Source organism: Amia ocellicauda, chromosome 15 (genome assembly GCF_036373705.1).
Source record: "Amia ocellicauda isolate fAmiCal2 chromosome 15, fAmiCal2.hap1, whole genome shotgun sequence".
NCBI classification, from domain to species: domain Eukaryota; kingdom Metazoa; phylum Chordata; class Actinopteri; order Amiiformes; family Amiidae; genus Amia; species Amia ocellicauda.
In genome coordinates this window covers 29,273,700-29,299,666 of record NC_089864.1, presented here as the reverse complement: position 1 = coordinate 29,299,666, position 25,967 = coordinate 29,273,700, and the positions used below count along the sequence as shown (strand labels likewise).

The window sequence follows — 25,967 nt, the reverse complement described above, 5'->3', positions numbered from 1 at the left end:
TTTCTCTCTGTAATGTGAAACCTAATTAGTCACACCTAACTCTGCTCACAATAAAAAAATGATTTTACCACTTTACCCAGCCATTGATACCTCTCTCTGTGGCTCCCATCCATCCTTGTATGCTATTCGTCCAGTTCTCTCACTACTGCTCTGTGCTCCTGTGTCCAATTCCCTCCCTCTTTCTTTCTCTAGGTCTCCCCTGCTGTGAAGTCTGTCCCTGGAGTGACCTTGCCTTAATGAGCTCCTGATCACGAGTTAGGAATAGAGCTTTTAGTTGGGTGTCTTCACAACAAAATAGGCAATACATTCTAAGTCTTATTGAAGGCAAGAGAGAAACAGGGACAGAGAAGGAAACCCACAGCAAATCACAGCCACATCCAAGCCTTCCAACTCAAAGTAAGTGCCAAAGACTGGGGTGAGACTGCGGGTCCTTGCAGTTAAGACACACAAGGAATAATTAAGGAAATGAAAGAAAGATACATGTGTATTTCAGTACTCAGGTCAGCTCTTTTTCAGCTGGGAATTCAGTATTTGTGTTATTGAGTGTAGTCAGCTGCTAGTCCAACTGAATATTTCTTAGTGAAAAAAACTATATTGTGTATTTCAGAACATAGTAATTTTACTTACTTACAAGTAAGTAACAACAAGTGGCTTGCATTAATAGGTGTTAGACTGGCTGCTTCTGAAACCTTAAAGTGGGTTTAAGATTTTAACACTGGATTTTGGAGTTGCAAATTAACATATTTATGTTATATATGTATGTAATTAAGCCTTTGTAGACCCTTTATTAAAGTGAGCCGATTTTGTGTTGTTAAAATTAATATACAAATTATGGTTACTCGGCAGTGTATTGCTAATCATTTGCTTACAATGGCAAACTAATAGTGACAATAGTGACAAGCTTTTGCTAACAAATTCCTATATGGATTTATTAAATTCCCTGTGAATATTGGGCAGTTTGACAAGGAAACAAGGAAAATATTGACTTTTTGAAAGTAGATACATTATTTCCAATTAGGATCAGCAAATTCTTGAATTCTTGTAGTTTTTTTTATTTTTAGTAGACAAAGTTATACATTAATATGGCACTGGATTGTTAATATGAATGCAATGCCTGTAAATTGAATTTTCTCAGATGGAAAAGGTGAAATTAATATAATTTGCATTTTCATACTTATTATAATAATTATAGTTATTACATCATCAATAACATCCTAGAGTAAGTAGTACATCAACAAAAAGCAAGTATTTTAAAATATCCTGAATAATAATAATGATAATAAATGTCCTTCCTTCCATCTGAGGTGGCCTCTACGATCTGTAGATTCTAGAGTTTTTCTAGGTATTTCTTACAAAAGGTATTTACGGGATTTATATTTTTTAAAGAGTGATATTTTAATGTGTTTACTTAATTTGACCAGTATGAGAAGAGGTCTATAATAGTGGAAGGGAGATTGGAAGAAGTTATCCCACAAAAGGGGAAATTAGGGCAAACCCGACAGGAGTAAGAAACAAAAGGGACTAGTCAAATTCATGAGGTTAATAATGATAACAATATTGCAAATTAGGCTACAGCAGATGTTTAAATAATTAATTAATATATTATTATTAGTAATACTAATTATAATTAATTATATTAATATATTATGAATAATCATTATCATCATACAAATATGGTTACATAAAAATGTTTTTCATTTACCTTTTTTGGCCATAATTAAACATTAAAGACATAGACACATTAGTAATGTCACTCAAGCTAAAACATATAGGGATGATTTCACAGACACAGTTTGCACTGGTCTTGGACTACCTAATGTTATTGTAGTTAGGGTACTCCAAGATTAGTGCTAATTGAGGTCTGTGAAACCAGCTGATAGTGTCTGTTTTAAGCCTTTCAGAAATACACTTTATAATGTGTGTGCGTGCATGCATGTGTGTGTGTGCATACAAATGTAATTATCCAACTAATCAGGGTATGCCTTTGGCACAATAGACTTTGATGCTACAAGATATATCTTAGATGACAGTTCAAAGCTACCTGTACACTTGAGATGTGAGGTTTCCAAATAATCTTTTTAAGGGTTTATAAATATAGTAGTAGTAGTAGTAGTAGTAGTAGTAGTAGTAGTAATACATTAACATCTTGAACCTATAGTAGTTACCACTGACTACTTAGTTCTTAACAAATCTTCAATATACACTTATTAGTCATGTTTTAGCCATTCATTCAACCCTAATTAGCACTCAGCAGTGAATGAATGAGAGAAAATAAATGGACACATAGTAGGTGCTTAGTTTAAGCATTACTAATTGGGCAATGCACCAGTTATTACATTGTTTTTAAAAATTAAAGGTTTCGTTATTGCGTTTTACTTAATTATATGTATTACTTCATTAAAAATTGGAAGCTTTACTGACTGCTAAATTTACAAATCATGGATTCTCAGTTTTATTTATGGTTTCATTTCAGAACATGTGTTTATAATGACGTTTTTCATTTTAATTCGAGTGAGTGTTGTAGTCTAAAGAGCTTGTTGGATTAATTCAGTATTGCAAATCAGGAACATGTAGGCAGGAGTCATCATTTGGAGTTTGTTGCAACTGGGAACATTTTAAATACACACGTGGAGACTATCTGTAAGTTCTTGGTTCATTGAAATTGGTGATAATTGGTTAGTAGTGCACTAACTACTAGTTATTTCTGACTACATGATAATCTGCAGATTATTGTTCATAATTTAAATGTCATATTTATATTTGTTTTTGCCCTAAAAATATGTTGAAGTGTCAGATATATTTGGATCCTATACCTTGCTTCTTTTTAAAATGGTAACATTTGTAAATTTGCCTTTTCCATTTCTAACAATGTATTACATTTTGCTTGTTAAAAACGCCTTATGAATACATTTTTCTTGTTTTCCCTAGCTGAGACATCATTTCATGATACTTGTATTTTAAATGACAGCAAAACATCAGCTGTGAAGGCTGATAGAGTGGTACACGGTGGGATTCAGTTCCTACTAGTGGGTGAATTTATCCTAGACATTGTATTTAAAAAGCCTTCCAGATTAATTGTATGGTTTATTATTTTTCTGAAAATATTGACCTTATACTTAAGAGTACAACAGAAATTAAACTTCATAACTTCAGTTGTCCTCAGACTTGTTTCTACAAACCAAAACTGGATACGAGCCAGATGTTATCACTACCAGCAGTTGCTGATCAATATAAATTAAACTGTGGTATTTATCATTGAAAAATTAAGCAGAGGAAGGGGCATTTCTTAGAAATAAGGAATGGCTGGAAATGTCTCTGAGCCATAAAAAAGAAGAAGAAGGAGTAAGTGAGACAGAAAGAAAGTCATTTTGACTTTCTTACTTAATATTATTATTTATAAAGTCCTAATTTTTGCTCATTTAATTTACACAATACATTTTGTTGAAGCATTTCATATAATTTGTGACAGTTGCAGACATGGAGTAATTAATGTGAAACAATGATTTATCAAAAGCTCAAAAGTTCTGGTATGATGGTGCTACTAAGGGAGTAAAATAAATTATCATGGTTATCTGATTCTGATTGTATGCCATATTTTACTATAGGAGAAAACATATATTTAAAATGCATGAACTATTCCAACTAAGAACTGAAATCTGTAATTTCAAAATAATAAAGAATAATTGTGATATTGATTTGAAGTGAAATCTGGAAAGTAATTTAATTTGTTTATATGTATTATCCATGCTTCCCTCTCATACTATATATGTGTCTTCAATCGTCTGTGTCTGCATGTTTTTGATAGGGGTTTAAATTTTTTAATTTATTACCCTTAAAATCATGCAATCTATTAATTTGTTAAATATATTTTCTGAAAATGTATGAAACCTTTTATGATGTGAACTGTTTTGTCATCTGAGTTGCAAAAGTGTCCCTGACTAATAATCACTAAAACAGTTTGTAACCATATAATTAGCATGCTGTTAGTTGTGTTGTAAAACTATTTCTGAACATCTAATAGTGTAGTAAATAATTCATAAAGGGATACATTTAATTGTTGCCAATTTTCTTGCGCCTTACTCCTTGCTGTTAGTCACCCACTGGTTCACACAACTCTTAACAGAATGCTTCACATCATGAGCCGTAAATTCAGAACATCATTAAGCTTTCCACCTCACCAGAGTTGCTGCTTTTCTTTGGGGAGCCACAGAGAGAACATGACTGGTTCCTGCTCTTCAAGAGTCTAGAGAACGAAACATTGTAGAACCGAAGTCCTAAAGACTTGAGCAGTGACTCCAATGAGACCTGGCAGAAGTTGCTTGGGTTGCACTCACTCTGCTGGGGCTAAATAACTTGGCAACTTCTGCTGATTAGCTTTGCTGAGAAAGAAAGCTGCTGGCAATGTGATGAGATTCAGAAGTCCCTATTTTCTTTATTTTTTCAATTTGTGGTTCAAAGGGTTATTTATTCTTTTTTTAAGGGGTTCCTTGGCATGGCATGAGAACTAAGGGTCCTGGGAGGGTCCTGAGCGCTACTGGTATAGCAGAACAGCATATAATTAATGTATCCTAAACAGGCAGTACTAAGAGAAATGTAACCCCTTGGAGTTTAATCATTTTAAGTACGGAGTCAAGCAGGCCTTCTTTTGTGCTTACACATAACATCGACCACAGCCTGTTAAAACCCACATAATTGGGGGAGGGTGGTACCCGAAATACTTGGCATATTCTCTTTATTATCTCTGAGTCCTTTCTTGTAATACAGTAGACAAAGCAGTTGTATTGTTGATTGTTGATTATAGTACAGATTTTCTGGCTAGGCTCTGTGGAAAATGACAGCTCAACATAATGAGGCCTGTGTTTATTGTTAAGATTTATTCAATTACTTCTAAAAAGTGGCATTCCATTGGTATAGTTACTTACACTATATGGACAAAAGTATGTGGACACTGCTTCTAATAAGTTGACAGGTGTATAAAACCAGGCACACAGCCATGCAATCTCCATAGAGAAACATTGGCAGTAGAATGGGCAATACTGAAGAGCTCAATGACTTTCAACATTTTAACTTTCAACTTTAAAGCGTGCACCCTTTCCAACATGTCAGTTCATCAAATTTCTGACCTGCTAGAGCTGTCAGATTGCATCCTGGTCCCCTGTAAGTGCTGTTATTGTGAAGTGGAATTGTCTATGAGCAACAACAGTTCAACCGCTAAGTAGAAGGCCACACAAGCTCACAGAACAGGACCGACCAAGTGCTGAAGTATGTATGCGTAAACATCATCTGTTCTCGGTTGCAACACTCACTACTGAGTTCCAAACTCTCTGCCTCTGGAAGCAGCACAAGAACTGTTTGTCGGGAACTTCATGAAATGTGTTTTTTCATGGCCAAGCATCCACACACAAGCCTAAGATCACCATGCGCAATGCCAAGCATCGGCTGGAGTCATGTAAAGCTTGTTGCCATTGGACTGTGGAGCCATGGAACCACGTTCTATGGAGTGCTGAATCACCCTTCACCATCTGGCAGTCCAACAGACGAATCTGGGTTTGGCAGATGCAACCTGCCTGAATGCATAGTGCCAGCTGTAAAGTTTGGTGGAGGAGGAATAATGGTCTGGGGCTGTTTTTCATGGTTTGGGCTAGGAAATCTTTATGTTACAACATACAATGCCATTGTAGATGATTGTGTGCTTCCAAACTTGTGGCAACAGTTTGGGGAAGACCTTTTCCTGTTTCAGCATGACAATGCCACCATTCACAAAGCGAGTTCCATACAGAAATGGTTGGTCGAGATCGGTGTGGAAGAACTTGACTGGCCTGCACAAAGCCCTGATCTCAACCCCATCAAACAGCTTTGGGATGAATTGGAACACCAACTGTGAGCCAGGCCTAATCACTCAACATCTGTGCCCGACCTCAATAATGCTCTTGTGGCTAAATGGAAGCAAGTCCTTGCAGCAATGTTCAAACATCTAGTGGAAAGCCTTCCCAGAATAGTGGAAGCTGTTATAACAGCAAAGGCGGAACTAACTCCATATTAATGCACATGATTTTGGAATTAGATGTTGGACAAGCAGGTGTCCACATACATTTGGTCATGTAGTGTATTTTCATGTGGAAAGAGACCAAATAAAATAAATTTTAGTAGTGTTTGGCTTTATTGTGCAGTAACCACCAGGCAAACATGTTTCTATAGTTCAGAGAATCATTTCCTGGCAGACAGCCACTGCAGATGTAGACCTGACATTCAGGATTGAACTGAAATTCTAATGAGATAAATTTGCTCAGCTTCAAGTAACACATATAAAAAAATGTAAAGGTTATCAACATTGATGCTCTTTATTGAGGCCATATGTTTATGTAATGCTTTTTCAATTGTAGTGAAAAGTCACATCTTGCAAAAACCTTGTCCTTGTAAAACCAATATTTACAAAGGTACAGTTATGTAACTGTGATGCAAATGTTGTTCTTTTAAAGTAGTAAGCCCCAAAGCATATTTGCTGCTTACATGTCCTTACAGTACACAGCCCAGCACTCATACTTTTACCACATATGTTTGTGTAAATGTTGCACTAGACTTGAGTTTGATTTGAGTTGGGATTTTAAAATGCACTAAAGTCTTAAAGTAAAGATGAGTGAACATTTGGTTCAATTGTGCATTTCATTACAGATACAAAGAGTTTTGGAAAACAAACACAATCACACAGTCTTCACACAAAAACACATACACATTCAGTTGTGTTTTAATTGAACAAAGTAATGCTTACAATTCTGAAAAACAAATATGGGACACCCTGCTATAAAAAGTCAATGATTAGTCAAATTGTCCAATAGAATGCAAATACTTTACTGTAGTGCAGACGATTTCCCAGTAAAAAAAAGAGATACATTGAAAATAATATAAACACAGCAAACAAGTGTGGCCCAAAAATACTTTGTTTCATTTTAGGTTTATTTTAAGTAAATATAGTATCCTAGGCTGCATTTGAAAAGTCATAATCGAGCAAATCAGTGTTGAAGCCTAAATTGTCCAGACAATACTAAGAATTGTATATACTTTCATATGAATTAATTTGGCCATTAAGCCAAATGCAAAGTTAAGAGTCATGCTAGTTAGACAGTAAAATATATGAAGAGGAAAATGTAAGGTGTTATATAAATAAATTGGTTGTACCTGATATCAATTCTAAAATGTAAAAAGGCAGAGCAGTGTCTGCTTATGTCTTGCTAAGTTCAAATACTTAACTGCTCCTTTTTTAAGTGTATATACAAACTTACAACTTCCATCCCAGCAGTGATATACACCAGATGTCTCTGCTATGGGAAACTGTAGCACTAATGACATATTCAAAAAGCATCACAAAGGTATTGCAAAGAAAACAAATCTACTTGAGAAAAATAATTAAGTAGCACTTTAATTTAGGGGGTGCAACATATTTTATAAATTATTTATAAATCACTCTATTAGCATATAATTATACATTTACACATGGGAACAACATACAATTTGTATATAACACCTCATTAATAATGTATTAATATGTTCCAAATTATAAAGCATTTACTTATGTAATTTGCAGCACCCGATCTAAAGTGTTAACACTAGAACTACCGCGATAAAATACAACAGTCTTACCTGCAAAATATGTGACTCCTTTATAAAACAGATTTTAGATGAAAATGGAAAACAAAGAGTTGAATACAACTTAATATTTTTACCTATGAACATCACACACAACATTTTCATGGCAGAAACACTGCATTTACATTGTAATTAAAGTATTATTCTTATTTTTTCAAAACCATAAATCATAAAATCTATTTTAATTTGTATAGCGCCCTTGGCAGGGTAGCCACAGACAGCTTTACAGAATGATAAACATACAACAACAAATAAATAAAATAAACAAATAAATAAACCTTGAACAATTTATAAAATAAAATAAACCAACATCAAAATAACCATTAGGCATGGATGAGAGAAAAACAAAAACTACTATGGATGGCAGATTGTTATAAGAGAAAATACATCTCTGGGGGTCCATGGCAATATAATTATGTTACAGCTGCAAGAAGATCAGATAGTTTTTAAACTGGTGGGAGGGTGGGTAGAACATCAACAACCCTTGGGTGGTATTGACTCATCAGTCTTTGGGGTGTGGGTGCACTGTTAGCCCTCCATGTTTGGGTGCCTCATCAGCCCTCTGGGATGGGTTGTGCCTCGTCAGGCTTCCAGGGTGGAGGTCAAGGCGTCTTGTCAGCCCTTCCAGCTGGAAATAAAATTGAGCTCATGTACTGGTCATACAATGGTCATACAATGCAGGACATCTCCTGCAGGACAGAATACAATGTGAATTTTTTATGTCTCAATGTACATTTTGGTTGTCTCTATTTAGAGTCTCTAGCGCTATCTCTATCCCCCTAAAGAACTTGTTTGCTCTCTCTTTCTCTGTTTGTTTGCTGGATGCACTTAACACCCCCCCAGGGGACAGGCGTGTTTGTGTTTGTTGCTGGTGTTCCTCTAATTAACTCGAAGTCTCCTATTTTTCACAGTGAAGATAACAGAGAGAAGCAATGAGAGGAAAACAGGAAGTGGTATTTAAGAAGAAAAAGGGTAAACACAAATAGGTCAATGATTATAATTACTTTGTGTTGAAAATATGTAATCCAATACATTACTACCCATATAAGCAATGTATGCAGATTGTTATAGAATCAATTACTAAACGCACACACTCTGCAAACAACAGTGTCAGAAGCCAGCATGCATGCTTTCAAGGTTTCAGGATGTGTTGTGTCATGATTTAGTCGATAGTGGAAACACTATCTATACTGTCCTCCTTGTGTGTTTTTACTATAATTTACAGTAATATACAGGCAGGCAAACTACATTAAAAATCACACGGGAGGCAGGATTTCCAAACTCTGGTGTTTTATTGAGCAAACACCAAGCATGTAGTGCTGAAAAAGGAGTGAAACTCCTACAAAATAACTAATTAACAATTAGTTATACATTAATCGTGCTTTAGATAAGCTGTATTCTGTATATTGTATTAATGCTATGTTAATGAGGGATGTAACAGTATGCATAGCAGAGAATGTTAGGTACCCTATTGTAACACACAGGCTAAGGTAGTAAAGCTGTATTTCTTAACATTGTAGAACAGAATGGTATTTATACAATATTTCTCATAAATACAATTGTTTAACATTACAACATTAAATTGTGTACTTGTTTAAACTTACAGGCAAAGTATTCACAAGCATAAACAAAGAGGATGGCAGCAGATTGATTTGTATTAGATGTATTATGTACATTGTGCTCTCCTGTGATTAAAGTGTTCAAGGACTTCCTATCTACCGGGTGCAAAACTAGCATAGAACACATAGCCAAGCTAGAACTAATTAAACACAAATGGAACCAAATCACAAAAAACATATATAATTGGGGGCAGAATATTCCCTTTCTGGTATCTGTAAAATGTTATTACCACGTACAGGGGCGAACTGTCAGGGCCTTCAAGGTATTCAGAGAAGGCCCTGGAATCCTCAGATTAAAAAAAAAAAAAAAGGTATGTGATGAATTTAATCAATAAAATAAAATAAAATTCTGCAGACTTGTTTCTTTTGTTTTCTGTCCATGCACTGCGCATTTGAATGGTTTTGTGTTGGGAAAAAATGCAACCAATTAGATATTTTTCTACGGAGTCTCTGGGGAGAATATCTTCCATCCAGAGTATTCTATTTCCTTGATAGAATGCCCTGTCCATTAAACGAAATGAGAGCGTACGTTTGGATTGACAACTTAATCAACCAATAATATTTGGATTTGTAGCCAATGGGCGTATTCTTTCAGATTTCCCGCGGCTCCAGGGTATTCTAGAAGACCTGCTTACGTCACGAGACCTAGCTTAGTGTTGCTAACTAGCGATTGATAACCGATGTCAAAAATGGCAGCAGGTGGAGATGATATTGACACAGTAGGGGGATATGATATTGTCACGGATTTATTACGAAAAGATGGACATTGTTAGAAAAGGCCGCCCAACACCCGAACATCTCCAGCTCAATCAACCAGCAAAAGCGGGATATGTTTGTCATTTTCAGGCTAGCAACTGGGAACGATACACTAGGCTTACAGGCTCAGTTCGACACAAGAGGCTCTACTGCTGGGAGTGCTTGTTTTGGGACCAACAAGGGTGCGTGGAATTGGAAAGGCTACGATAATCTTAGCTGTTTATCTAAGGCTGCACAAAAACACCAAAACACAGCAGGATGGATTTCGTCTTCAAGTGAACGTCATTGGTTAGTGAAACTGATTTTTTTATTGCTGGTTTGGCTACAGTGTTGCATCTCGTTGAACTGGTTGCATTTTGTTTCCACACACTTGTTGAATGATTGTTGTTCATAAAGTGACTGCTTCCGTGACGTCCGATAGTGTGTGTGTGTGCGCAACTAGAACAACGCGATTTTCGAAGATGGAGCAGTACAATTTATATTTTGCCTAAAGCGGAAAAATGGCCAGGGACGCCCCTTATTTTTTGTTAGTGATTTTTTTTTTTGAGGGGGGTGGAGGTATAGAAGGCTCAGTCCTTAAAGGCACGGTTCGCCACTGCATTTATGTATTATCATTTAATCAGTCCTCATAATTGCTAAACTGAGAAGGAAGACTTCCTACTCTTAAAGATTTCCCTATCAAGTTAAAATGGAAAAATGGAAGCTGGGTTTCTTCCCTGGTGATGCTCTGCCAGGCCTGTACTGCAGCTGTCTTCAGTTTCTGCTTGTTCTTGGGAAGTTTTGCCTTCAGTTTTGCCTTCAGCAAGTGAAATGCATGCTCAGTTGGATTCAGGTCAGGTGATTGACTTGGCCATTGCAGAATATTCCACTTCTTCACCTTAAAAAAAGTCTTGGGTTGCTTTCAGAGTATGCTTCGGGTCATTGTCCATCTGAACTGTGACGCGCCGTCCAATGAGTTTTGAAGCATTTCAAAAAAATGAGGGGTCAAATCTCCATACTTTACACTGTACTTACAGTGAGGGAAAAAAGTATTTGATCCCCTGCTGATTTTATACATTTGCCCACTGACAAATAAATGATCATTCTATAATTTTAATAGTAGGTGTATTTTAACAGTGAGAGACAGAATAACAGCAAAAAAGTCCAGAAAAACGCATTTCAAAAAAGTTATAAATTGATTTGCATGTTAATGAGGGAAATAAGTATTTGATCCCCTATCAATCAGCAAGCTTTCTGGCTCCCATGTGTCTTTTATACAGGTAACGAGCTGAGATTAGGAGCACTCTCTTAAAGGGAGAGCTCCTAATCTCAGCTCGTTACCTGTATAAAAGACACCTGTCCACAGAAGCAATCAATCAATCAGATTCCAAACTCTCCACCATGGCCAAGACCAAAGAGCTGTCCAAGGATGTCAGGGACAAGATTGTAGACCTACACAAGGCTGGAATGGGCTACAAGACCATCGCCAAGCAGCTTGGTGAGAAGGTGACAACAGTTGGTGCGATTATTCGCAAATGAAAGAAACACAAAATAACTGTCAGTCTCCCTCGGTCTGGGGCTCCATGCAAGATCTCACCTCATGGAGTTTCAATGATCATGAGAACGGTGAGGAATCAGCCCAGAACTACACGGGAGGATCGTGTTAATGATTTCAAGGCAGCTGGGACCATAGTCACCAAGAAAACAATTGGTAACACAATATGCCGTGAAGGACTGAAATCCTGCAGCGCCCGCAAGGTCCCCCTGCTCAAGAAAGCACATGTACAGGCCTGTCTGAAGTTTTCCAATGAACATCTGAATGATTCAGAGGAGAACTGGGTGAAAGTGTTGTGGTCAGATGAGACCAAAATCAAGCTCTTTGGCATCAACTCAACTTGCCATGTTTGGAGGAGGAGGAATGACCCCAAGAACACCATCCCCACCGTCAAACATGGAGGTGGAAACATTATGCTTTGGGGGTGTTTTTCTGCTAAGGGGACAGGACAACTGCACCGCATCAAAGGGACGATGGACGGGGCCATGTTCCGTCAAATCTTGGGTGAGAACCTCCTTCCCTCAGCCAGGGCATTGAAAATGAGTTGTGGATGGGTATTCCAGCATGACAATAACCCAAAACACACAGCCAAGGCAACAAAGGAGTGGCTCAAGAAGAAGCACATTAAGGTCCTGGAGTGGCCTAGCCAGTCACCAGACCTTAATCCCATAGAAAATCTGTGAAGGGAGCTGAAGGTTCGAGTTGCCAAACGTCAGCCTCGCAACCTTAATGACTTGGAGAGGATCTGCAAAGAGGAGTGGGACAAAATCCCTCCTGAGATGTGTGCAAACCTGGTGGCCAACTACAAGAAACGTCTAACCTCTGTGATTGCCAACAAGGGTTTTGCCACCAAGTACTAAGTCGAAGGGGTCAAATACTTATTTCCCTCATTAATATGCAAATCAATTTATAACTTTTTTGAAATGTGTTTTTCTGGATTTTTTTGTTGTTATTCTGTCTCTCACTGTTAAAATACACCTACCATTAAAATTATAGACTGATCATTTCTTTGTCAGTGGGCAAACGTACAAAATCAGCAGGGGATCAAATACTTTTTTCCCCCACTGTAGATCCTGAAAAATGCGAAATATTTCATTTGTGTTTACGTTAATGTTTCCCCTCAAAAAAACATAATAATAATTTTAGCTTTCCATTGTCAACTGCCTGGCCCTTTTAATTGCACAGGAAAACAAAATAATCCCAAATCAAACTGAGGAATATCTTGGTAGTTCGACTTGGCCATAATGTACAGGATTTCACCCATTGTTCATTGTCCTATTGCTAACAGTTGTAACGTGTGAAAATAGTTTGCATACCTTGAATTCAATGTATTTGTCTTTACAGCTGTTTATTTATTAGGTTTGGTATTATTCCAAAATCTTTGAGATATATTTATGAAAGGTATTATAAAAGAGAGATGTGTCCAATTTGACCCAAGAAACTTAAATTGGTTGACAAAACTATATTGTATTTGTTAATTATTAGTACATAATATAACAATAAAATTTGTTTCTGTAGCATAGTCTGTTTGGTTCCAGGCACCTCCTTCTCAATGGTTTCAGTACAATCACATACTGTGTGTCATTAAATCTAAAGAGGCGTTACTATCTATTGAATTATTACTTACATGTGTGTTGTTTTTTGTGGTTCATGTCAGACAAGGTTGGCATTTAAATAATGAATACAATCAACAGTGTTTTGCAGTTTACATTATAAAATATGTGTAACTATTTTCAGTATTGGTTTGCTTTTGCACAAAGCAGACAATTACATATACATATAACTGTGGGTGTAGTGTAAAACATATTTTGGCATAAAGGGTGGCCTTCTAAACTACTGATGTTGACTGCAATAAGAAAAATACTATTGTGCTCAAAGGCACCAACCGGTGTTATATATTGATCAGTTTAGTATGATATTATTTCTGGTGACTGGCAATAAACTGCCTCTCAGCATGACATATACCATGCAACTCTAAAATGTTTATTTTAAAACAGCTGTAAGCAAATGTGAACCACTTGTGTGACTTGCATTGTCAAAGAGATGGTTTACAATGATGTTTTGATATTTTAAAAGCTAGTGTGGGTGTATGCTGTTATGTACAATTATTGTTCCATTTTAGGGTTCTTTTCTAATGTAGCAATATATGTTAAAGGCATAAACAAGCTTAGAAATCCTTATGTTCTGGCTGTTAGATTAAAAAAACAGCAATATCAACAATGTGCTAGTACCACTGCGCAAATAGTTTTTTGTAAACTAGGCTCAATGACCTTGTTAACACCTGAATTAGCTGTCTATCCATCACTAAAAAATGCTTATTAAAGAGCAAGAACTAGGCTATGTATGAATATTAAAATTCCATTAATTCTTAATTTAGAAACTGTAATTAACAGATTGTCAAACTATAATTATATCTAACTGCTGAACTTATAGCTGTTCTTTAACTCTAAGTGACAACTAATGCTATAAATAAAGAACTAGTCGGCATAAATAATAAGTAGGTGCAATTTACTTTATATGTTGTATCATGTCAATATCTGTTACCTACAGGTTTTCTCAATATTATTTGGATATACATGCTAAATGTCTGAATGAAAGCTCAGTGTCGTAGTACTGCTAGCTCCTGAGAACAATGGCTAAGTTAAATCTTCCACGTAGTTTCTCAGTGGGCAATAGTTCTTATCTGGTTAATATATATATATACCATATATACCATGGCGGGGCAAAAGGGGGCAATACCCCCCAGTTGGAATATTGTGCCTCCTCACTTTTTTTTAATCCGGTTATTAATTGTCCATGTAAAAATGTCTTATGGTAATGTGCATTCTTGTTACAAAACTGACGTGCGTTCTATTATTGTACTATCGCCCCCACGCCTGGACCGCATATATTGATATGTATACATATGTATGTATGTGTGTGTGTGTATGTGTGTCATGGAAGCTTAATTGTTTCTGTATTAATACTGAGTTTTTCTGATGAACACAAACCGACCAAAAAGTGTTGTTGGACACTGAGCTCATGCCACATCTGGGGCAGTGGATTGTGAACACAGTGGGTTCCCCAAGATCTAGCTATTTTTTTTAAGAGGAGCCTGAAAGAGTCATTTGAAGAAAAAAAAAACCTTCCCCCTCTATGATCCTGTAACCCCCCACACCTCACCCCCAAATGCTGCAGTTGCCATAGTAATGAAAAGCTGCAGTGGAAAAACGGGGGCATCCTACCTCCGCTCTTTTCTTTGGCATGTGAAAGCGAGAGAAAGAAGCTCATTCATCAAGGAGAGCAAGGCATGCTGGGAAAAAAGAGTGACCTGCTTTTTAGAGAAGGGGTGAAGAGTGTGGCAAAAGAACATGCTTTCATTACCATGAAACAGAGAGCATTCTTTTGGTTGGCAAACACACATTTATGGTAGTGGGCTGATGGCTTTGGTGGTTGCATAGAATTGTTAACCTACATAATACACACTGGGAGCCCTGCTTCGCCACATTTAACTCATGAGTTATTTCTTATTTCTTTTTCCTCTGGCTGTAGAAATTCCCAGCTTTTCATGTAGACCTACACGTATTGGACAATTATGTGTCTTTCAGTCACTTTTAATGCCTTCTTTATACTGTTATTTTAATTAATAAAATAATCTTTTGTATATTTACAATGAGGGAAAAAAGTATTTGATCCCCTGCTGATTATGTACGTTTGCCCACTGACAAAGAAATGATCAGTCTATAATTTTAATGGTAGGTGTATTTTAACAGTGAGAGACAGAATAACAACAAAAATTGGTTGATCAAGTTTTCAATCCAAACATACGTTCTCATTCAGTATAATGGTCAGGGCATTCTATCAAGGAAATAGAATACCCTGGATGGAAGATATTCTCCCCAGAGACTCCGTAGAAAAATATCTGATTGGTTGCATTTTTTCACAACACAAAACCATTCAAATGCGCAGTGCGTGGACAGAAAACAAAAGAAACAAGTCTGCGGAATTTTATTTTATTTATAGAATTCACATCACATACGTTTTTCTTTTTTTAATCTGAGGATTCCAGGGCCTTCTCTGAATACCTTGAAGGCCCTGACAGTTCGCCACTGCATAAATGTCTATATGTAAAATCCAGATGGTATCAAAAGCAGCTCTGGCTGCATTATACAGTTAAGTCCATACATATTTGGACAGTGACACAATTGTCATCATTTTGGCTCTGTATGTCACCACAATGAATTTCAAAGGAAACAAGATGTGCTTTAAATGTAGACTTTCATCTTTAATTTGAGGGTAGTTACATCCAAATTGGGTGAACGGTGTAGGAATTACACACATTTTTATATGTGATCCCCCCAATTTTAGGGGCTCAAACGTATTTGGACAAACTAGCAGAATCATGAATTAAATTGTGAGTTTCAATACTTGGTTGCAAATCCTGAAGTCTGGAAGCCATACATATCACCAGATGCTGGGTTTCTTCCCTGGTGATGCTCTGCCAGGCCTGTACTGCAGCTGTCTTCAGTTTCTGCTTGTTCTTGGGAAGTTTTGCCTTCAGTTTTGCCTTCAGCAAGTGAAATGCATGCTCAGTTGGATTCAGGTCAGGTGATTGACTTGGCCATTGCAGAATATTCCACTTCTTCACCTTAAAAAAAGTCTTGGGTTGCTTTCAGAGTATGCTTCGGGTCATTGTCCATCTGAACTGTGACGCGCCGTCCAATGAGTTTTGAAGCATTTCAAAAAAATGAGGGGTCAAATCTCCATACTTTACACTGTACTTACAGTGAGGGAAAAAAGTATTTGATCCCCTGCTGATTTTATACATTTGCCCACTGACAAATAAATGATCATTCTATAATTTTAATAGTAGGTGTATTTTAACAGTGAGAGACAGAATAACAGCAAAAAAATCCAGAAGAACGCATTTCAAAAACATTATAAATTGATTTGCATGTTAATGATTGAAATAAGTATTTGACCCCTTCGACTTAGTACTTGGTGGCAAAACCCTTGTTGGCAATCACAGAGGTCAGACGTTTCTTGTAGTTGGCCACCAGGTTTGCACACATCTCAGGAGGGATTTTGTCCCACTCCTCTTTGCAGATCCTCTCCAAGTCATTAAGGTTGCGAGGCTGACGTTTGGCAACTCGAACCTTCACAGATTTTCTATGGGATTAAGGTCTGGAGACTGGCTAGGCCACTCCAGGACCTTAATGTGCTTCTTCTTGAGCTACTCCTTTGTTACCTTGACTGTGTGTTTTGGGTCCTTGTCATGCTGGAATATCCATCCACGACCCATTTTCAATGCTCTGGCTGAGGGAAGGAGGTTCTCACCCAAGATTTGACGGTACATGGCCCCGTCCATCGTCCCTTTGATGCGGTGCAGTTGTCCTGTCCCCTTAGCAGAAAAACACCCCCAAAGCATAATGTTTCCACCTCCATGTTTGACGGTGGGGATGGTGTTCTTGGGGTCCTCCAAACATGGTGAGTTGAGTTGATGCCAAAGAGCTTGATTTTGATCTCATCTGACCACAACACTTTCACCCAGTTCTCCTCTGAATCATTCAGATGTTCATTGGCAAACTTCAGACGGGCCTGTACATGTGTTTTCTTGAGCAGGGGGACCTTGCGGGTGCTGCAGGATTTCAGTCCTTCACAGCGTAGTGTGTTACCAATTGTTTTTTTGGTGACAATGGTCCCAGCTGCCTTGAGATCATTAACAAGATCCTCCCGTGTAGTTCTGGGCTGATTCCTCACCGTTCTCATGATCATTGAAACTCCACGAGGTGAGATCTTGTATGGAGCCCCAGACCGAGGGAGACTGACAGTTATTTTGTGTTTCTTCCATTTGCGAATAATCGCACCAACTGTTGTCACCTTCTCACCAAGCTGCTTGACAATGGTCTTGTAGCCCAATCCAGCCTTATGTAGGTCTACAATCTTGTCCCTGACATCCTTGGACAGCTCTTTGGTCTTGGCCATGGTGGAGAGTTTGGAATCTGATTGATTGATTGCTTCTGTGGAAAGGTGTCTTTTATACAGGTAACGAGCTGAGATTAGGAGCACTCCCTTTAAGAGAGTGCTCCTAATCTCAGCTCGTTACCTGTATAAAAGACACCTGGGAGCCAGAAATCTTGCTGATTGATAGGGGATCAAATACTTATTTCACTCATTAACATGCAAATCAATTTATAACTTTTTTGAAATGCGTTTTTCTGGATGTTTTTGTTGTTATTCTGTCTCTCACTTTTAAAATACACGTACCATTAAGATTATAGACTGATCATTTCTTTGTCAGTGGGGAAACGTACAAAATCAGCAGGGGATCAAATTTTTTCCCTCACTGTATATATATGTTACATGAAAGCTTCAGATTCAATATGAATTGGAGTGATACAGATAGATGCAATACTTAAGAGGAACTTGTATTTGCTAATTAAATAAATAATAATTTACAATCAATATTCAGCTTCTCTGTTAACCAAGGTATTACTTGTTTCTATTGCAGTTCCTAATATGATTCATACTGTGCATTTCTACTACCCTTCAGTTGCATTCACTTCTGCATCTCTGCAACAACACTTCTCCTTACTACAAGAACTCTGTACACAAGGTATCAGCACCAATTACACAGTTTGCCTGAGGAACCTCCTGTCAACTAAGGCCCTCGCATATGTCCATATCAAAAGAATTCTAGATGTTTCTAAGTATAAATCAATGGAACTAAAGCAAATCCCCAGCATTGTTCACAAATATAAATATATCAAATATAAATTTAAATATAAAATATAAATCCTCACTGTTTGTCATGGATGCATGCTTGGGAACCATTGTTTTATTATTTTTAATACTAATCATTTAATTTACATTTTAATAATTTAAAAAGACAGGGTTCTGTTATTCTGTTAAAGTTTCAGAGGGGGCAATATTTGCTCAGTGTTGATATTAATGCCATGTATATTATGATGGGTGAATTTTAATTATTGTGTTCTGAGCCACAAATACTGGTACAGCTGTGAGACTAAATGTAAATTTGTGATAAATGTACAAAAGTAATGATCTGTTTTTAAACATGAACAAAGTATCTATAATCTGAATATGTACCGGTTGGAATGTTTTTATTTAAAAATTCCCACTTTACTGGACAAAAACCTCTAGAAGCATTAGGTGGGTTCTACAGCCACCTTAATTATATTGTTTGCAACTCAAGTTCTATATTCAACATAAACAATGTCAATGAAAAATACTACTTGAGTCAACACGTTAATGGTACATCACATTCAAAAAAGTTACACCATTGTAAGGACTAATGCAGTTCTCATTGATACCACTGTGGACTCATAGGCATCTAACCAAAAGGTCCAATCTTATGAAACAAGCATATGAAACGATAGGGCCATCCAGTCCCAACAATGCTCAGCCAATTGTCTGCCTATGACAGTGGCACTGCGGCATAGTAGTTGGAACAGCTGCGTTGGTTTGTGCCAGGTGCTCTGATTTCCTCCCAGATCCTCAAAACATGCAGCTTAGTGCCGTGTAGTCATGTGAGTGTGATGTGTATGTCCTGTCCATTGATAGACTAGTGTCCCGGCCGGGTCTACCCTGCCTTGTGCCCTGTCGTTAGGCTCTGGTTCACTGTGACCCTATACTGGATGAAGTGATTATTGAAAATGGATGTGTAGATAATTAATTAACACAATGTCCTGTAATCTGGCAGTTGCCAAATACTTCCTTAGTGCTTGATGTTTCATAAAATTGTTTAAAGTAGATTAAAAAACAAACAAGCAAACAAGATAAACTCTAGCAAGCAGGAGTAGCCAGACAATTTTTCAGCCCCACCAGGGTTTGGCATAGGTATAAAACTGTGGCTGACAGAAAAGAAATGCACAGTGCAACAGCATACTGTTAACAACTGAACAGGCAACTGAACTAGTTACTGTCTGGACTTACTCTAATAGGCCTACTTGGCTTTATTTCTTTAAATTATCAGTTTATACAAATGATCAATACATAATGAAGTGAATTATTAAATAATAATGTTAATTTTTAATTTCAACTCCACATTACAGAAACAAAGACAATTGTGGTTATTATTTTACTATTTTGTGTTATTTATTTAGTATTAGCTAGTTGATTTGGCCATGGGTCCTAGTTTAATTAATCAGAGGGGAAAAGCCAAGTATTTCAGGAGTTCAGTGAACTAATACGTCTTAAGTTTATAACAGTGTGTGACAGGATCAGGCATGTGCCTCAAGGTAAGGTACTGTGAGAGAGTCTTTTGCAAAAAAAGCAGAGGAAGTTTAAACTTGAAAATTTAAATTCAAAAGTCACACAATACAAAAAATATTACACTCCATATACTTCAGTCCATCAAAGCACGACATCCTTCCACATAAACATCAGCACACCCCATATAGTAATCTATCTGAAGTTGTGGTTAAAGTATTCACATACTTCATTTGAAACTGTGTAATTAATTTAGTTGAATACATATTGTTATTAAAATATACTTAATTATGGTTTTGTCAAGGTATATTGGAAAGTGAATAAACTCAATGAATATATTCCACTTGAATGAACTGAATTAAAGGGTGTGTAAAGTTTGGATAATAGCAATTTCAATTTCTAATGTCATATTTTCCTGGTTCATGTTGCATTTTCTCTCCCGAGTTAGGTGAAATAGCAGATTTTATGTGTCTACTGTTGTGCCACCAGAGGGCAGTCTGTAATTAAAGTTCCACCATTCTAATCACAAAGTTAAAAACTGGAAGTTATATACCTCCACATAACAAATTTCTCACTGTACTTTTCTTATTCTGCTTTTGTCATTTTTTAAAATCTTTATAGAAGTCACTTATTTTAGACTGCGTCAAGCCTTTCAGATTAAACTAATCAACCCGAGACTTTAGCATGGAGCCTTGTGCCTTTTTACTGAAGGGGCAACTGGAGCGCAAATGTCAGGAAAGGTTTAATTTTATGCCAGCAAGACTCAGACTGTGCAGGTACACAGGAGCAAAAAAATTTTTTTTAAAAATGAAAATGCTAACTTCAATTAATATAGAGTGGAAACCCAAACAAAACAAGCAAACAAACAAACAAGTTTCACGCAACCCATAGTCATTTTACAAGAATAAAATATGCCCCATCTCATACAGTGTGCACCCTGTATGTGATGGCTTGTATTTCTTCATAAAAACAAAAACAACTATACCAAGCTTGAATTTGTAACAATCTTAGCAGTATGTGGTTACTGGAAAGAAGTTTGTATATATTGCAACAGTCCTTTAGTGGATAAATCTTTGTTTAAAGTTACGAAGGGGTGCCGTTTAATGGCAAAACAAAACACTGCCGTCAGGTGATTTCAGCTCCTTCACAATGGGTTAAATTATGTCTTCAGGGACACAGACGTCACTCCTTTCAAAAAAGGTAAATAGTGAATGCAAAGCTTGAAGAGCCTGTAGTGAGGATGTTGCTTCAGTATTGAATTGGCGTTACAATGAGGTAAGCTACAATGCTTATATGCCAGATTGTTAAAATTGAGAAATTAGCAATTGGCGGTCAGTGGGGGTGGTGGTATAACAAGTAACAATTACATAAGAAAATAAGAAACAACTCTCGTGACAACTCTCTGTATGAAGAAGTGTCTCCTGTTTTCCGTCTTGAATGCCTTGAAGCCCAAGTTCCATTTGTGTTTAGAAAGTGTGTCCCTGTTGATCTGGAAAAGCTCCTCTTTTTTGATGTGGTCGATGCCTTTCATGATTTTCAAGACTTGAATCAAGTCCCCACGTAGTCTCCTCTGTTCCAGGGTGAAAAGGTTTGAGTAGGACATTCTAGGAAAGGTTTGCTAACTATCCCAGAGTTTAGATTATTAATATAAAGTAGAAAAAGCACAGGCCCTAGTACTGATCCCTGTGGAACTCCACTAGCAACCTCACTCCAGTTAGAAACAACTCCTCTTATCGACACCCTGTTTCCTATACATCAACCAGTTCATAATCCATCTACTTACATTACCCTGAATGCCTACAGCTTCCAATTTGAGGATCAGTCTTTGGTGCGGAACCTTTTCAAAAGTATATCATATTATATGCTTTCACGTGATCTACAGTTGTAGTTGCATGTTCAAAGAACTCTAAAAGATTAGTAAGATCTGCCTCGTCTAAACCCATGTTGACTATCTCCAAGAATATGGTTTTCATTAAGATGCTCCTCTATTTTCTGTCTAATAATTTTTCCAACATTTTACAAATAATGCAGGTGAGACTGATTGGTCTGTAATTTCCTGGCTCAGTTTTGTCCCCTTTCTTGTGGATTGGTGTGACATTTGCAGTTTTCCAATCAGTGGCACATCCCCTGTTCTATGTGTCATTTGGAATATTTTAGTTTAGTTCCCTAATTTATAAGTACTATTGGGAATATACCAACTGGTCCAGGTGATTTTTTCATTTTTAATTCTGCTAGTCCCTTTAGAAGCTCCTCTTCATTTATCCTTATCTCTCTCTGATTGTTAACCTGTGGCATGTTATCTGTTTTTTTATTTTTTTTCCAAGAGCTATGTTTCTTTCTATTTCCATCTTTGCTTTCCTGATCCTTTTCTTAATATCTCTTTGGAGTTCTATATATTCTGTGTATTTTGTTTCATCTCTATCTTTTGTGTATGCGCTATACAACCTTTTTTTCCTCTAGATTTTCATATTGGTAGACATTTTTCCAGAAAGAATAGCAGGTAATAAATGAGGTTGGCGGTATAGCGGTGGGGGGGGGGGGGGGGGGGTGGGTTCGGTATAGAATGGGAACACTGTATATATACACTACAGGTCAAAAGTTTTAGAACACCCTCATGTTTCCAGTTTTTACCGAAATTTAAGCAGTTCAAGTCCAGAGAATAACCTGAAATGATACAAAGGTAAGCGAACAGACTTGTTTTGTATATATTATTTGATGTTCTATCAATGAGAAGTTCAGATCCAATTATGTAAAATCATTGTGTATTAGTACACTGTAAACGGAGTTCTCCATCTTGATATTTTGAGCTCTCTACAGGTGTGTGTTGCTTCTACCAAAAACGTGGACGGTCTTGTTTTCATCAGTAGACTGTCTGGTTCCAGAATATGTAATAATTGTCAATATTTTCTGAGATTTTGTATTCCTACTCAGACCAAGAATGTGCAGAATGTGCGGGGGGTGGGGAGGTTGGGAATACATCTTTTTTTCACATCAGAGAATGCTTCACATCAATAGAAAGCTGAGAGTCTCAACTTTCATGGGATACCAAACAACACAACAGTGAAGAGTACACATGGGATTAAAGAGAAGCACATGGATCTGGTGCCCTTCTAGGGTTTGTCAGCTTAAGGGGTTACATTTTGTTAAACAAAATGATTCCATGATTTATTTTTATCTCCAATTGTTTATTTGTTCTATGCTTTAATTTCAGAGTACATTGAGACATTAAACTGCATACATTTCAATAAAAACTGGAAAAATTGAGGTGTTCTAAAACTTTTGACCTGTAGTGTATATATACATTTAGAACCCGAAAATCATAATGAAAAGGCTTAATCTGTTCAACAAGTCTACCTACCTACCTATGGTTTAATTAAAATATTTCTGTCCTGAATCATCATTCCATCAAAGTTATATGAAGTCTTGAGTTATTAATGCACACTAGTTTAGGAGCAGCTTTGATATCATCCATCCATCCATTTTCGAAACTGCTTAGCCTGGTGAGGGTCACGGGGAAGCCAGAGCCGATCCCGGCAGACATAGGGCGCAAGGCAGGAATAGCTTTGATATCAAATTTCACTAATATTTATTATGAACTCCAATTGGTGTGGAAAAAGCTGTCAATTCTTATAAAATCCAGTGAGACCAGGGAAGTGAGCATGGGGATTGATAGGGATAATTTGCATCCAGTGTCATCAATGTCAATCCATCATTCTGGAAAACATAGAGAACAATGTATCTGCTGTCATGCCTAATGATGGGGGATTTGCATTAAAAATTCTGCAGTCTGGATTAGCCTTAGGTTGATAAGACACCTGATTCGAAACCTCCATGTGTGGTGCAGGACTTATTTTAAGTGAATTAAGTGAAAAGCAGTCTAGAAGCTGGTGTGACTGAAACAAAGGTTGTGTTATTACAGAATGCAATGAAAGAAGAAAATAAAATCTCGTCTTAAATATCTTGTTTTATAGTGAAAGCACGCCTTACTTTTTTATCAGCTAACATAAAATAGAGTATGGAAGTTAAATGATAAATTCATTTTACAATTTGGTTACTGATATTTTAATTTCAGTTAGTACCTCTGATCTACTATGCTACAGTTTTTCTAAAACCGAATGTGTTTGACAATCTTAACATAATGCAACCATTCCATACTGAACTACCAGTGAAATACACGGGTATAGTCTTTCAGGTAACACTTTTTACAATAGGTCTCCCAAATTACAGTTTATTAGCATAGTAGGTATTCATGATCTTCATTTTAGTTACTCATAACATGTACTAAATGTGTAGTGTTTTTCATTTTTAAAAAAAATTGTGGTAATATCAGCATTTTTTATTTTACACAAATTTTAGTAAGCAAAACTGCAATGGAAAATCGACATCAGGATATCTGTTGTACACCTAAAAATGTATAGGCTTCATTTCTCAGAAGTATCATGAGTGCTGCTGGGAGATTACTGCTGTCAGCCCCCTGTTCATTCCCATATTTTCCTTAGTTTGAGGGGAGAACAAGCAGCACAATGGTCTCACCGCAGCACACCCAGTGTGAGTAGTACCCCTCCTAGATGTAGTGGCACAACCCTTTCCTTCAGGATTCAGTCGCTTGGCAACCTCCATTGATTACATTAAACAGAAACAGTCCTGGCCAGGAATGTCGTCAGAGAGTTCTTATTGATTAGCATTTTGCCTCAGAGGGGCAGCCCCAGCAGTAAGGTAAAACTGGCATTTCCAGATTTGTCAAAGGAAAGGCTTTGTCTTTGAAATAAAAATAAATTACAATCAATGAACACCCATATATTATTTTAATGACATAACATATTGATCAAGATAAAGGAAGTCCTAGGGAGTTAATTGGTACAAAAGTAATTGACCTCAATGCAGAACCTCATATTCTCAAGGGATGCAATTGCTGGTCCAGTCAATTGTCTAGCAGTTAAGATAAGAAATTCCTCATCCATATGATATTCCCAGATTAGAGACCTATTTTAAATGTGTAATTCAGATTTTATCAGCAATGTATAATCAATCTAAGCATAAAGAGAACAAATCTTAAGGTAAAATAAATTGGAGGTAAGGGGGTTTTACCATTTCGAACAAGAACAGGGTGTGATACAGTGATTTTACAGTTGTATACTCTTTGGCCCAATGGTCTCAAAACCTTGAGCCACATGCAGCCTCTTTTAGTCTATAAATTCGACAGATAGCAAGTTTATGACTGAAGTTCCATTCAGGAGCCATGCACCAGCTGTTAGTTACAGAAAAGGGAGGGTGAGAGAGAAATTAAAGATATTGCAAGGATGGAGCAAGTAAATGTGTGGATTAATCTCCTCCGTGCAAAAGGGTAGTAATTAATTACTTATTATTAACATCTGGTATAAGCATCTCATAAAGGTACAGTCCGACAGTCTGATCAGGTAAGTGACATCCTATGTGAAGTGTCTATTTGGGTATCCAGTTTCGAGACAATTAATAAATTAATACATATAAAAATTATAATTCATAGTTATGACAACTTAGGAAGTGTATGAATGTATGAACTATGAAAAGGAGCCCCCATTGTATGTGACTTTTTCACATGTAATAACTGCAATGCCCTAGATCAGTAGTTCTTGGTTCCCAACCAAATGTGGTCTCAACGATAAAACAATGATATTTTGACGCCAATTTTAAGCGCCATGTTTGTGAAACTGTGAAAGTAAGTAGTTTTTGAGGGCTTTAATTTTATATATATATAAGAGAGAGAGAGAGAGAGAGAGAGAGAGAGAGAGAGAGAGAGAGAGAGAGAGAGACATTTTATGGAAAAAATGAAGAGACCACTTAGCATTGATTTCTTAACTCGGAGTGATCTCTTAATTTTTTTTCCAGAGCTGTATATAATTAAGTTTGATTGTTTTTGTTAATTGATTAAAAGCCTCCACTACAGAATACAAGTTTAACATTATACTGCAGGGGTACCCAAGCTTAAGAGCCACCCACCTTAAATAACACGAAAAAAAGTGTGACAACAAAAAACAAACAAAACAAAAAAGTACATGTTGCCCCCCCCCACTGTGATTTGTTATAACTAACTCCACACCCCGTTTTCGTATGCTATGACGATACTGCGACGATTGTTTACATGTTTGCATTTTCAGATTTTTTTCAGATTACAGCGGACTGGCAGGTTTATCTGAAATTCAATGGCATGGTTACAACTTTACTAT

General features: G+C 36.9%; 1 protein-coding gene across 4 annotated transcripts in view; it reads left to right on the top strand.

Annotated features, from left to right (window-relative positions):
* The first annotated feature begins 225 nt into the window (after positions 1-225).
* ptn (pleiotrophin) overlaps positions 226-25,967 on the top strand; it is a 124,320-nt gene continuing 98,578 nt past the window's right edge. The window contains exon 1 of one of the 4 annotated variants that reach the window (XM_066724617.1): positions 226-396. The gene's annotated coding sequence lies outside the window, so the exon portion shown is untranslated. The remainder of the gene's footprint in view (positions 397-25,967) is intronic. The other 3 variants (XM_066724618.1, XM_066724616.1, XM_066724619.1) reach the window with 3 other exon arrangements.